The following is a 14,784-nucleotide window of genomic DNA, read 5'->3' as shown; positions in this document are numbered from 1 at the left end:
TCCTAGACTAATCTATTGTTTCAAAAAATAGCCACATAGTTTCACTTAGTGATCCTTGAGATTATGTCTTATATCAGTTTCTGAAAAAAAGATCGATTGCATTAATTCTTGAAAAATAATCTTTTTGTTAGCATGGAACTTTGTATTTCCGGTTTCTCTCTAGTCCCTCACTTTTCCTGAAAAACCTCTGGCTAAGCCCTTCCCATTTACTACACAACTATCCTAATTACAATTTAGAGAACTGACTGGCTGGGTTGAATGCATCAAAAAATATGTCTTCTGGTGATGAATCCTGTCGTTTACTCTGAATCAACACAGCTATGAGCTGTGCTTTTCAGCTTCCTAATTAACAAGGAAAAACAAGGTTGAACTGTTAAGATACTTCCTTGTATTAAAGCTGCATTTCAAGTCTCCATAAACATAAAATGCTTTTCTACCAGTTAGGGTAGTTTTGTAGATTACAGTGCTTCCTCATCTCAAGGAATCAATCTAAGAGTACTGATGCATTTCATCACTGACTGAGTAAAGTCAAATTGATTATCATATTCATTAGTGGTATGAACCTTGTCTTTATTCTTAGCATCATAATATCAGTTGCAACATATTATACATCAGTGAATCATTCTCTTTTTTCTTTTAGCTCATTATATGGGGAAAATCCTATTAGAAGAGGCACACATCGGCCGGGCGCGGTGACTCACGCCTGTAATCCCAGCACTTTGGGAGGCCGAGGTGGGCAGATCACGAGGTCAGGAGATCGAGACCATCCTGGCTAACACGGTGAAACCCCGTCTCTACTAAAAATACAAAAACATTAGCCGGGCGAGGTGGCGGGTGCCTGTAGCCCCAGCTACTCGGGAGGCTGAGGCAGGAGAATGGCCTAAACCCGGGAGGCTGAGCTTTCAGTGAGCCGAGATTGCGCCACTGCACTCCAGCCTGGGCGACAGAGCGAGACTCCGTCTCAAAAAAAAAAAAAAAAAAAAAAAGAAGAGGCCCACATTTAAAAATATTAAATATACCATTGTTCTTTCTCTCTGAACTGCATTCTTATTTCAGGCCTGAGGGCAAAGATAGGAGTTTTAGCTCATTCCATTCTTTCACAAACTTTGACTTTCACTAACGTGAGTTAAGAAACGTTGCCTACTTGGAAAGAAGGTAAAGAGAGGGTGACATGTCCTTTCAATATCATATCAGACCATTAACAGGCCTATCCAAAGATTATTTAATTATTCAGGGGAATATACCTCTGTTTGATTATATCTAAATATTGACTAAAAATCCATTTTCTGTGAAGTTGCATGTTTTTTGGTAAATTTTTATCTGGTAGAGATTCAAATAATTTCTGCCCAGAAGAAAAGATAACCCCAAAGGTTATGATTTTATTGCTCTATAGGTTATATTAATCAGTTTTGTATGTGATACCATCTTATTCAAATGTTTTTGCTCCCATGTCTATATGATTCCTCTGCTCCACGCCTTCTTTGAATCAGCATTACTGTCTAGCTGGTTCTCTTATTAATAAGTTAAATAAATGTTTAACTTGTGCTTATTCTGTATTTGTATGCATTATGCTTTATAACTGCGTGAAAATTATACTTTGACAAGTACCTCTCACATGCAAAGTTGGTGTGAGAGTTTTTTTTCTGAAAAGTAATCAGCCAGAGAAGCCATCACTAATTAGTTTAGACAAATGAAAATTCATTTAAATCTATTTTAGTATCCAACACTACCTCAAGGACATATAAATCTCATTATTTAAAATATTGATTTTCTAACAATATGTTAAGGAATTGTCTTGGGTTCAATGCAACAGATGGAGGATCCTTAAGGCAAGCTACCCTTAGCAGTGCAATTAACGGAAACATAGTGAAGCAGTCACCTTTATCCAGTGAGCCTTTCAAAAGAATTTTGATTACCCTGGCTTACATGAGAAAATATAAATTCCCTTCAATTTCTTCAACAACGATTTTATCCATACTGGAATTGAATTTATTTTTTAAAACAAACAAATGGCAGTACCTTTCTGCTTAAACTAATTATCCACGTAAGCCTATGCAGCCCTTTGTCATTACTGTTGCTGTTGTTTTTATTCCCCATGTGACTGGTTTGTAAAAAAAAAAAAAAAAAAAAAAAAATTAAATGTTTTGAGCAAGTGGTATCTAATGAACAAGTATTTACAAAGTCAAACAATATAAAAATGTATATTGCAAAAAATTTTGCTTTTTTTTTTTTTTTTTGAGACGGAGTCTCGCTCTGTCGCCCAGGCTGGAGTGCAGTGGCCGGATCTCAGCTCACTGCAAGCTCCGCCTCCCGGGTTTACGCCATTCTCTCACCTCAGCCTCCCGAGTAGCTGGGACTACAGGCGCCCGCCATCTCGCCCGGCTAATTCTTTGTATATTTTTTTTTAGTAGAGACGGGGTTTCACCGTGTTAGCCAGGATGGTCTCGATCTCCTGACCTCGTGATCCGCCCGTCTCGGCCTCCCAAAGTGCTGGGATTACAGGCTTGAGCCACCGCGCCCGGCCAAAAATTTTGCCTTTACTGCTGTCCCCATCATGCTATCACCACCCTTTCCCTATTAGCTTAAGTATCCTTCCAGGTCTTATTTATGAAAATAATAGCACCTACAACTATATCCTTATTTGACTCTCATTTCTACACATAAAGAAGCAAGCTATGCACAACGCTTGGTACCTTATCATTTCGCTAAGGTATATGGATATATTGGTGATCTATTCATATTGGTACATAAAATACTTTCTCACATATATATTCTTAACACACTGTAGCCTTACCCTAGGTAACAAATGATAACTTTAGTAATGAAATCTCAGATGAACACGTAAGGGTGCCATGCAATACACTAAACATTTAATATACCAATAAATATTCTAGGTGCTTGAGGTGCAGAATATAGTAAAATCCCAATCTGATCTTAAAAAAACTCAACGAAAACAAGCAATAGGGAAAAGACCGCTTATTCAATAAATGGTGCTGGGTAACTGGCTATCCATATGAAGTGACAAAAATGGACTCAAGATGCATTAAAGACTTAAATGTGAGACCTCAAACTATAAAAATCCTAGAAGAAAACCTAGGAAATACCATTCTTGATATCAGTCTTGGCAAATAATTTATGGCTAAGTCCTCAAAAGCAACTGCAACAAAAACAAAAATTGACAAGTGAGACCTAATCAAACTAAAGAGCTTCTGCACAGCAAGAGAAACTATCAAGGGAGTAAACAGACAACCTACAGTGGAAAAAATATTTGCAAACTATGTACCCAGCAAAGGTCTAATATCCAGAGTCTATAAGCAACTTAAGCAAATCAAAAAGCAAATAATAATCCCATGAAAATGTGGGCAAAGAACATGAACAGACACTTCTCAAAAAAAAAAAAAAAAAAAAAAAGATACACAAGTGGCCCACAAACATAAGAAAAAATGCTCATCATCACTTGCCATCAGAGAAATGCAAATCAAAACCACAGTGAGATACTATCTCACACCAGTCAGAATGCCTATTCTTTCTTTTCTTTGCTTTTCTTTTTTTTATTTTGGAGACGTGGTCTCGTTCTGTCACTCAGCCTGTAGTGCAGTGCCACAATCTCGGCTCACCACAACCTCTGCCTCCTGGGTTCAGGTGATTCTCCTGCCTCAGCCTCCTGAGTAGCTGGGACTACAGGCATGTGCCACCACAGCCAGTTCATTTTTTTACTTTTAGTAGAGATGCGGTTTTGCCATGTTAGCCAGGCTGTTCTCAAACTCCTGGCTTCAAGTGATCCACCTGTCTCAGCCTCCCAAAGTACTGGGATTACAGGTGTGAGTCACCACTCCTGGCAGAATGACTGTTCTTAAAAAGTCAGAAAATAGCAGACAGTGAGGCCGTGGAGAAAAGGGGCACTTATACACTGTTGGTGGGAGTGTAAATTAGTCCAACCATTGTAGTGAGCAGTTTGGAGATTTCTCAAAGAAATACAAGTTGAACTACCATTCGAGCCAACAATCCCATTACTGGGTATACGCCCAAAGGAAAAGAAATTATTCCACTAAAATGACACACACATCTTATGCCCATCACAGCACTATTCACAATAGCAAAAACATGGAATCGGCCCAAGTGCCCCAAACAGTGAATTGGATAAAAAACCATGGTACATGTATACCATGAAACACTACACAGTCATAAAAAAGAATGAAATAATGTCCTTTGCATCAACATGGGTGCAGCTGGAGGCTAAGTGAACTAACACAAAAACAGAAAAACCAAATATGGCATGTTCTTACTTACACATGGGAGGTAAGCACTGGGTACTCATGGACATAAAGATGGGAACTGTAGACACTGGGGACTATTAGACGGTGGAGAGAGGGAGGGGGACACAGGCTGGAAAACTACCTATTGGGTACTATGCTCACTACTTGGGTGATAGGGTCAGTCCTACCCTAAACCATAAACCTGCATATGTACACCTTGATTCTAAAATAAACGTTGAAAAATAAAAAATAAAAAAAAGAGAGAAACTCACTCTCTTGTACTAGAGACCAGATATAACTAAAGTGCAGAGTGATCAGTGCTATAATAAAAGCATTTTTTAAATGTATTGAGGACATAATCCAAGGAGTGATGAATTTTGCCCTGGGGAATGTGGGAGAGAAGAAGTTGAAAAGATAACAAAGCATTTTGGGAGGCCATGCCGGGTGGATCACCTGCGGTCAGGAGTTCAAGACCAGCCTGGCCAACATGGTAAAACCCTGTCTCTACTAAAAATACAAAAATTAGCCAGGCATGGTGGCGTGTGCATGTAAAACCAGGTACTCGAGAGGCTGAGGCTGGAGAATCACTTGAACCTGGGAGGCGGAGGTTGCAGTGAGCTGAGACTGCACCATTGCACTCCAGCCTGGGCAAAAAGAGCAAAATTCCATCTCAAACAAAAACAAAAACAAACAGCAAGAACAACAAACAAACAAACCCCCACAAAAACATGACATTTGAGCCGTGGGTCTTGAAATAAAAATATGATGCATACCCAAGTCATTTCTTAGTCTAAATGATGAGGTTCACAATTTTTGAAAGAAATTATTTGACTCTAATTATCCTTTTTAAACTTTCCTCCCATTACTCTACCCTAGAATATCAGGATAAGTAATTTTGCACTCTCCTTGATGTTCACATCTTTTAAGTGTTTATCGATTGTTTCATGTTTTATCATCAGTTTGCCAAGCCTACCTAGCTTAGTGCCTTTCAATTCCTCTCCTACACCAGCTGCCTTTCTTCCATTCATGAGCGCAGCCTGTTCCTGGCTTTCCAGCCCACATGACACTGCTATATATTCTGAAAACAGATGTTCAGAAGCAGCCCTTTACTAAATGTGAATACAAACAATTCCCTGGTATGGGTTTCCTACCTTTCCAATGATTCCTGCCAGCTTAGTTCATTTGCACATTTCATTCCCAATCTATTTATCCCAATGTAATAGCTTAGTCACCAAGCTCTCACGCTAAATAAGAGCTCTCGAAATGCCAACCCGAACTCCTCCCAGTATGACTTGCTGTCCATTTATTTTCATTTGTTTACAGTCTATTCAACCTTTCAGCTGGCTTTTCAACCATGAGATAGTGTCCATATAGATGTCAATTTTTATTAAGCTCCTAACTAATTTTAAAGCACCACGCAAGATGCTTTTCTGAAGTTCTGTACATCTGCTACACTGCACTCCCACGTTCCTTAATGGTGCAATTCTCTAGAAATGACCTATCAAATATGATGAAGCTCATTGCTCATGATCTGCATTTCATGCCAGTTCTTTTCCTTTCCTGACCCAGGCCTGTGTGGTGAGACCACAATGACACTTAGTGGTCAGGCTAGCATTTTGGCTGGCCTAATGAGCCACTGTTATTCTTCACCAAGTGTGGTGATTCCGTGGGGCATAATATTTTTAAAATTCTCTTTCCCCAAGATTCTCACCAGCCTAGACATTGGCTCGAGTTCTGCTATTATTCTCATCTCAGAGCAATCAGTGAAGAGGTTTCAAGTACAGAGGCATAGTACATCACCTCCTTGAACTGCCGGCTTTGATTTAAGGACGAGAAAATCTTGAGCAGCCAAACAGAGCTCAAGGTTGAATTGTTTTAAAAAGTCTGGCAATTTTGCCCAAATGCATCAATTTCTTTGATAGCATCAAATAATATTAACATGGCACATTGTTTAAATTACAACCCCCAATATTCCTGACCTGCTTTTCCGGCTTTATTTTTCTATTTAGCATTAATCCCATGTGATATACTTCATATTATACCTACATTTTATTTTTCTGTCTTCACCTCCCCCGACCCCTTTAATGTAAGTTCCATGAGGGAAGGGATTTTCCTCATGACTGTTTTCCTTTATGTTCAGTGCCCAAAAAGGTGCCTTGAACATAGGAATTGCACAGTAAGTGTTGGATGGCTGAATGTATGAAAGAATGATTTTATATACAGTGCACATCAGCTTAATAAATTATTCTTTTTCTCTACTGGGCTCAGTCCACTTTTTTTCTGTTTCTACTGATATACTGCCTTTTCTCTTCCTCATCTCTAACATCCATTTGAATACTTCCTCCATATTTGTTACCTCTTGGAAACTTTTCTTGAACTGCCACAGGGAGGTCTACTCCTCTTAGTTCTCAATTTATGTTTATGTTGTTCAGTTTTTGAGGACAGCAACTCTTTCACATGAGGCTATCCTCTCTTCCAAATGCCTTAATATGCTGGGTGGTAAATGCTGCCAGCATTGTTATTTCTGCCACATCAGCACATATGTGATGGGAAGAAAAACACTGTTTGGTTTCCAGATTTGAAGAGTAAAATGTGCATTATGCAAAATGGCGCCTTGTCTTTAACGGGAGTAGTCCCAGGTTTAAATCCTAGCTGTCTTTACCGTCTATTTGACCCTAAATAGTTGTTAAAATGTTCTGATCCCTAATGCCTTCATCTATAAGATGAAGTTAATAATATTAACACCTTTCTTGCAGGGTGAATGTGGGGCTTGGGGCTAATATGTATCAAACCCCATGCTTGATAAATAGACATTACCACTAACTGGCTATTATTAGTATCGTTGTTGTTGTTATTGTTGCTGTTACTATTATTGTATCATTCCTCCTTCCTATGATTTACCACCTATACTGTGCAGGAATCTCCTCTCCAGTACAAAAAATACATTCCGCTATTTCAATTTGGGATTACATTTTCCATCCATTCATTTATTCAACAAGCATTTTTTGAGAGCCTAGCATGTGCCAAGTACAACACTGAGTGCAAGGAATACAAAAATGAATACACATTAGTCTCTGCACCTTCGTAGCTTTCAGTCTTTGGTATTTATTTACTCATTCAGCAGAATAATTCAACAAATATTTAGTGAGCATTGATTGAGTCCCAGCTGCAGTTATGGGGACCCGGAATACGTGAGTGAAAAAAGAAGATGGAGATTACTTTCTAGTGGAACGAGATGGAAAATAAACATAAATAAATAAATAAGTGAATTCTGTAGTGTGTTACAATGTGATAAGGGATAGGGATACCTACCGAAGCAGAGGAAGAAGGGCCCAGGGTGTTAAGTGGGTTTGGGTGGCAGGGTGGTTTCAGGGGCCAGGGGATTTGTAATTTTTAAGTAAGGTGGTAAGGGCAGAATTTCCTGGGAATGTGACATTTGAGTAAAAACTCAAGGAAATGAAGAAATGAGCCACATGGATATTTGAGGGAAGAACATTCCAGCAGAGGGAACATGAGCAAAGCAGGGGGCTGTTGTAACAGACGGCTACTTTAAAATGTGGTGGCATGGGAATGCAGGGTGCAGGAAAGAGAGACGTAGAAGTGAGGATCTTGGCTGCATTTTCCACTGCCCAAGTCTTAGTCATTTTCTGTTATTCCTGTGGCTGAAGTGCCTAGCTTCCTCCCCTGACTAGAAAGGCTAGATCTGGGAACAATGAATGGAGAATGGGTGATGTGTTTGCTGATGACACCTAATTACCCACTTCTAAGGTTTTTATTTTATTTTTATTTTTTATTTTTGTCCCCACCCCTTTGACTCTAGGATCCTTTATTTCAGTGGTTTTTGTATGCAACAGAAGAATGTTGCTGCGGGAAGTCCGAATTAAGACCCCACGAACATGCAAGACTCCCTCTTGACTTTCTGGTTGTAGTCCCATGAGTCAAATGACAAAAAAAGACATGGTGGTATTGGAAAAGGTTTCTGTGGATGCCTAGGACAATAGGCCTGAATTTTCAGGGAACAATTTTTGTATCGGGAGGCATAGATGAAATGTAAGCATTTTCGTGGAGGCCAGGCGTGGTGGCTCATGCCTGTAATCCCAGCACTTTGGGAGGCCAAGGCAGGTGGATCACGAGGTCAGAAGTTCAAGACCAGCCTGGCCAAGATGGTGAAATCCCATCTCTACTAAAAATACAAAAAATAGCCTAGTGTGGTGGCAGGCACCTGTAATATCAGTTACTTGGGAGGCTGAGGCAGGAGAATCACTTGAACCCAAGAGGTGGAGGTTGCAGTGAGCTGAGATCACACCACTGCACTCCAGTCCTGGGCGACAGAGCAAGACTCCATCCTCAAAAAAAAAAAAAAAAAAAAAAAAGAATTTCTCTGGAATCCCTATGCAGACTGTCACATCAGTAGTAAAGTTTATCTAATGGGGAGATCAAACTTCCTTGTCACCAATCGTTCAGTCTTTCTTTTTCAAGGGCTCTGACCGGCCAGTCAAACCACTAGTTTCTCCTCATAAACGTGTGGCTTCTTACCCCAACCAACTCCCCTTTCAGACAAAGTAGCTGCAGATGATTTTGAAGTTCTGTATGCCACTAATCTTTCTCTTCTGTCATGTTTAGGGTCACATCTGAGTACCACTACTGGCCAATTCAGATTATTGTGCAAAGTTCACAAACTTTTTCTTCTTGGATATCCTAGGCCACTTTGCTTAACATACTTGAAGTAGCTAGTTTCTCTGATTGATAACCAGGCCAGTTTATCTGTAAATTCAGTCAAGGTTTTCACTGAACAGTTATCCTCATGTTTACACTGATTATTTTCTCAGTTTTTAACCATTCACTTTTAAGCAGAAGGTAGTCATAGTTGTGCCTTTTTGTTGTGCCTTGGCTCATTGGATTTGCTAGACATGGAGAAGTTTTTTATGTTCTTTGATTAAAACTTCAGTCACATATTGTCTTTATGTTTTTTGCTGTTCTCTAATATAAAAGTTAGACTCTTTAAAAATATTTAGGAATTTTGCAGTCTCCTTTCTTAAAGTATAACTTACTACAGTAAAATGCCCAAATCTTAACTTATAAGTTGATTGACTTCAAACATATCTATATCCTCTTGTAATCACTCCTAGATGAAGACTAAAATAATTTCCATCAACTTAGAAAGTTTCACCATGCCCCTTCCCAGGCAATATTCCACCTCAGAGGAAACCATTGTTCTGACTTCTATCTCCATAGATTAGTTTTGTTTCTTCTTGAGCTAAATAATTACATAATACAGTATGTATTTTTTCTGCCTTCTTTTGTTTAACACAGAATTTCTGAGGTTCATCTACATTGATGTATTAGTAATTTGCTCTTTTTAAATTGCTGAAAGTATTCCATTGTGTAAATATACATGGTATTTTTCTATTCTCTGATTGATGAACTAGAGAATTGTCACCAGCCCTTCACTCTGGTGAAGACTAGAAAAAACTTTCAATTTTTTTTCTAGTTTATGGCTCTAAAAACGCTTCTATAAATATTCTTAACATAAATTTTATTTCATTTTGTTTATTTTTAAGATAGACATACACATGCATTTCTCTTGCTTGCATATCAAAGAGTGGAGTTGGTGAGCCATGGGTATGTTTAATTCTTTAGGAGACTGCCAAATCATCTTCCAAAGTTGTCGGACTGTTACATATTCCCAATAGCAAAGGAAGAAAGTTCCAGGTGCTCCTGTTTTCACCGACACTTGGTATTCTCAGTATTTTTTTTTTAACTTTAGCTATTAAAATGGCTAATTAGTGAGAAAACTGTACATTTTGATGTTCTTAAGGAAATATACCTGCTACTGAACTCAGACAAGGAGCTGAGCCTGAAAGGACTCACAGAGAAAAAAAGAATTCTGTTTAGACAGAAAAAAAAGTTTCAAGTCTGCAGATTTTTTTTTTTAATTAACATCTGAAGAGTGTTGCCATGCTGTGAATTTTCCTTCAGCCATGAATTGCGATAACGTAAGAAAATGAAAACACAAGCGAGATCTATTCACAGAAAGGTAGAATCTGGTGTGAAGAACCTTAACTGGCAAAAAGGAAAATTTTAATTTGCAGTTATTTGAACTGAGTGTTCTTTTTTTTGATCCTTTGATTTTTGATCACTCTGTTCTCTCTACGTGGGTGCTATTCCAAACACTCTTTTCTTCAAACTCCTTGATACAGCTATGTGTCATTCCTATGGGAAAATTTCCCAACTCTGACTTGCGAGACTGGCCCTAAATGGAACACCCTGTGCTATAAAAATGAAAGACACTTTATAAATGTATCTCTTCTAAGAGGTGTGCTACTTTGCATAAAATAGAGTTAACAAATGATCAGCTTTTAGAGTATGAGTTAACACTAAAATTTTAATATTTGTTCCAGTTTATCATATTTTAAAATTATTTCCAACTTAGTCTTTTTGAGAATGTCATAGAAGAATAATTTTATTTGAAGAATCAAGAAAAAATCCAACCTGCTCTACTGAGAGTCAACGATTCTACTAGCACATTCCAAAAATGTCTTTCCTTTGAATCCTCATTGTATCTTACGGATTTATCACACATACTTAACTTTTTCTTTACAAACCTGTTTCTATCTGCTAGATAATGACAATCTTAATGACAGTGATCATAGCCCATTCTCCACTCCCGAGGCCTGGTATGGGGTCTATCACATACTAATTGATAATAAATGTTTCTGGAATGCTGAATTGCATGAAGGAAATGAGAGATAATCACATAAGCTGCTTTCAAGTCCCAACCTCTGGGAACAATTTGGACAACTCATTAAAAGGAAAATTTCAGGATGTGTACAATGTTATTTTCTGTTTATTCCTGGACATGAATATAATATTTGTTTAAACTCTGAGAGTTAATGCTAATAATATTTATGAGACTGTACACTAGCTATAGAATGACAAATATTACAGTTTTCATAATCTTTTCCTGTGGAATAACACATATTAACAGAAAATTGTTTGCTATTTTCCCATTAGCAAGCCTAAGGTATTGTCCAGTCATTTGGCCGGTGAAGTCAAAATATCCCCACCATTTACCTGGTGAAAACCGTTGAATCAGTTTCTATGAGGTAGAGAAAGAACCTCAGAAGCTAGCCTTATAGACTCAATTTATAAAGTCATGGCAAGTCCAAAACAAACAAACAAACAAAACGAACAAAACACCTCCTCACCAAATGTAATAGAAATAAAGAAACAAGATTCCAGATTCAATTTATATGAGTTTTGTCTTTGAAAAAGTTATTTCTAAGAGCCCTGAAAGTAAAAGCCATTTTACCTAGTTATAGAGAAAATTATTTTTCCAGATTTTTTTTGGCGGCATTTTAGGTAGAAAAAAGTTTTGTAATGAGATTCTCCTTCCATAATTATTCATATCTGTGCATTTGGCAGGTACTGAACACACTCCACTGTATCTCAGAAGGGATCCACAGATAATGATGACTCAGCACAAATAGTTCCAATCTGAAGCATTCAGAGATTCACTGTATTTCCTTGTTCTCAGATGTTTTGAAATAAACATTGGCAATGTTTACTTATGAAGTTCAGGACTTTTTGAATGTGTCAGCAGCATGCCTTGACTCTAAATGGACTATGTTGCAATTTTTTTCCCTGATGATTCAAAACTATAAACTTAAAATTACCTAATTAAAAAGATACAGAACTACAATAAACTTGGACTACAACTTCAGTTATGCACCTTATCTGAAATTAGATCATTTCAATAACCCCTCTTCATGCCAAAGACAGCATTTCCTCTTAGTGCATAAACATCCTCTGAACTCTGCCTGAGGGTTCTTTGTTGCTTGATCATTGTTGTTTTGAACAATATAATTTTCATTCTTTACCTGCTTTGTTAAATTAAGGATTTTGGCTCAAATTTTTTTTCTTAATAGGCTTTGAGTTACATGGAGAAGTAGAAAGAAAATAGCTCAAGAGAAGTGTCAACAAATACTGTTGGGGGGTGCTCAATTGTTTAAATAAGAATTTAAAGGTAAAGTTTATGGTGAATAATTCTCGTTTTGGAGAGATGAAACGAAGAAACTGAATATACTGCAGTCTAATGATGAATATTTAAAATACAATGAGAAATACTCATCTGACATACATATTTCTAGCATTTTCCTGGTGTTGATAATGCATTAATAATGCTTCAATTGATTGGCATATATTTTGGTGGATAGGCCAAAAACAGAATGTCAATTGTGAGACAGCAAAATGCCTTCTCTCTTCTATTTTCTCTTTTCTCTAGGTCCCATGAAAACTCAGCTTCTCTATTTGTTTAATGGAGATAATAATTCTTTCTTCATTTTTTTTGTAGTCAAATTGGTAGGCTCACCCAAAATGATGTCTATGGACGTATTGAAAGACATCACAGGTCATAGAAATGTGTTAAACTTTATTGTTAATGCTGGGTAATATGGTCTGATCTCGTACCTTCTTCTTGTAGTAATTTTCACTTCCCCATTTACTCCATGTGGAGCTTCTGTAAAGTATCTATGTTGAAGGGAGAATTCTGAGCTTACTCATCCATGAAGAAAAGAGGTGAGAGACTGAAATGGAGGAGAAGAGGAAGAAGATTATTATCCCTCATCTCTAACTTTTCTCCAAGTATTGGCTTCTAGAGAGACACAAATAATAGTGAGAGAAGTAGGACATTTCTTTTCTTTCCTTTTCTTTTTTGAGACGGCGTCTCACTATGCTGCCCAGGCTAGCTTTCAAATAACTCCTGGGCTCAAGTGATCCTTCTGCCTCACTCACCTGAGTAGCTAGGACTACGAGTGTGCACCACTGCACTCAGCTTAAATGTCTTTTTCAATAAATAAATACATAAATAAGAGGTTGGAATCTATTTTAAAAATATTTATGTCAACCCAGAATACAATAAAGAGATAAAAGGTTTAAACAGTGTCTATATATTCCGCCATCCCAAGAACTACTTAAGAAGAATGCTAGAACTCAATAGGAAACAGACTGAAAATAATTATCCTAATCATAACTTCTAGGAGATTGTGGGTAGAAAGGGGGTGCTGGTGTGAAGTTATTGCATTTAACTTTACACAACCATACAGGGTAGTTATGTTTAAGCTAATATTACAAGAGCTAAAAGTGAAAGCCCAAGGAGGTTAAATTCCTAGGTTACAGTGAAACTAGTATTCAAACTAAGATTTGTTTTTAAAGACTGTTCTCTGGCTATGGCAGAATCTAGTCACATACATGGTACAGCCCCTAGCATTGTGGTTTGTGAAAAATAGATGCTTAACAATTGCATGTTGAGTCAGAGGTCACAGTAGCTGGAAAGGGTAATGGTGTTTGGTAAATTGGATAAATTCACTTTATATTGTTGACTTCTTTCTCTCTATATATTTTTTACTGCATCTGTAAGCTATCTGAAATGTGAGCACTGCATTTTATCTATTTGTCTTTTTGGTTACAGTAAGAAGCACAGGTAATTTGCCAGGTTGGTGGAACAAAATTATAGATGAGATGTGTCAACAATGTGGTTGCCTCTAAATTTGTTTATGAGAAATGTTTGTAAAAATATCTTTTGTCTTGGAATAAAAAAAGATAAATAATTTTGATACTGGAGTTGTATACAAATCTGCAAAAATTTCATCTATTATTGCCATGAAATTACATGTTTAGAACAATCTTTAACCTACACTTATCTATTACATTTTCTGTCAATGTTATGAAATGGAAAGATGGCTTGGGTGAATTGAACCAATGGTAAGAATGTCAGAGAAAAGTTGATTTCCTATTCTGGCCGTAAGACCAGCTTATAAACCGTTCTTTAAAAACTACTCTTGGCAAAGTATATTTTCATCTATGAGAGAATAACTGGTACCAATCCATATCTCCTGCCAAAAAGCAACTATAAAACCGAGCAAAATACACGAGGTAACTTTTTCCAGGCATTAGAAAACAATCAATGTAGTATTGAGAGCCTGAGAAGTCAGTGCCACGATGGGTTCTGCTTTCTCCCTTGGGGGCACCTTCTTGTCACTGGGCAGGGAGGAGGAGCCAAGAAGAGTGGTGGTCTCAGTGACTGGTCTCAATATTGACTGGTGTAAGATATGTGGATATTGAAATCCCAGAAAAGAGGCAAAAGAGAATTGAGTAGAAAATGTATCTGAAAAGTAGAAACTAAAAAATACCTACATTTTAAAGGACATACCAACTTATAAATCCAAGAAGCTGAACACAAGGATAGCTACAAATAAAACCACACCCAAGCATGTCATATTCAAGCTGCTGGAAACCAAAGTTAAAGAGAAAAGTAATTATTAGTACGAAAGAGAAGTGATACAAAAGATAGCTGCTTTCTCAGACAGTGGAGACTTAAATACAATGAAATAACACTTTAAAAGTGTTGAAAGGAGGGGAAAAAACTGTGACTTTAAATTTTATACTCTGATTAAATGCTGTGATAGGCAGAATAATGCCCCCCTCCCCTCCGCTCAAAATGTCCACCATAGTCTCATCCCCAGAATCT

Source organism: Rhinopithecus roxellana, chromosome 1 (assembly GCF_007565055.1).
Source record: "Rhinopithecus roxellana isolate Shanxi Qingling chromosome 1, ASM756505v1, whole genome shotgun sequence".
In the NCBI taxonomy this organism is placed as follows: Eukaryota; Metazoa; Chordata; class Mammalia; order Primates; family Cercopithecidae; genus Rhinopithecus; species Rhinopithecus roxellana.
This window is presented reverse-complemented; position numbering follows the sequence as displayed.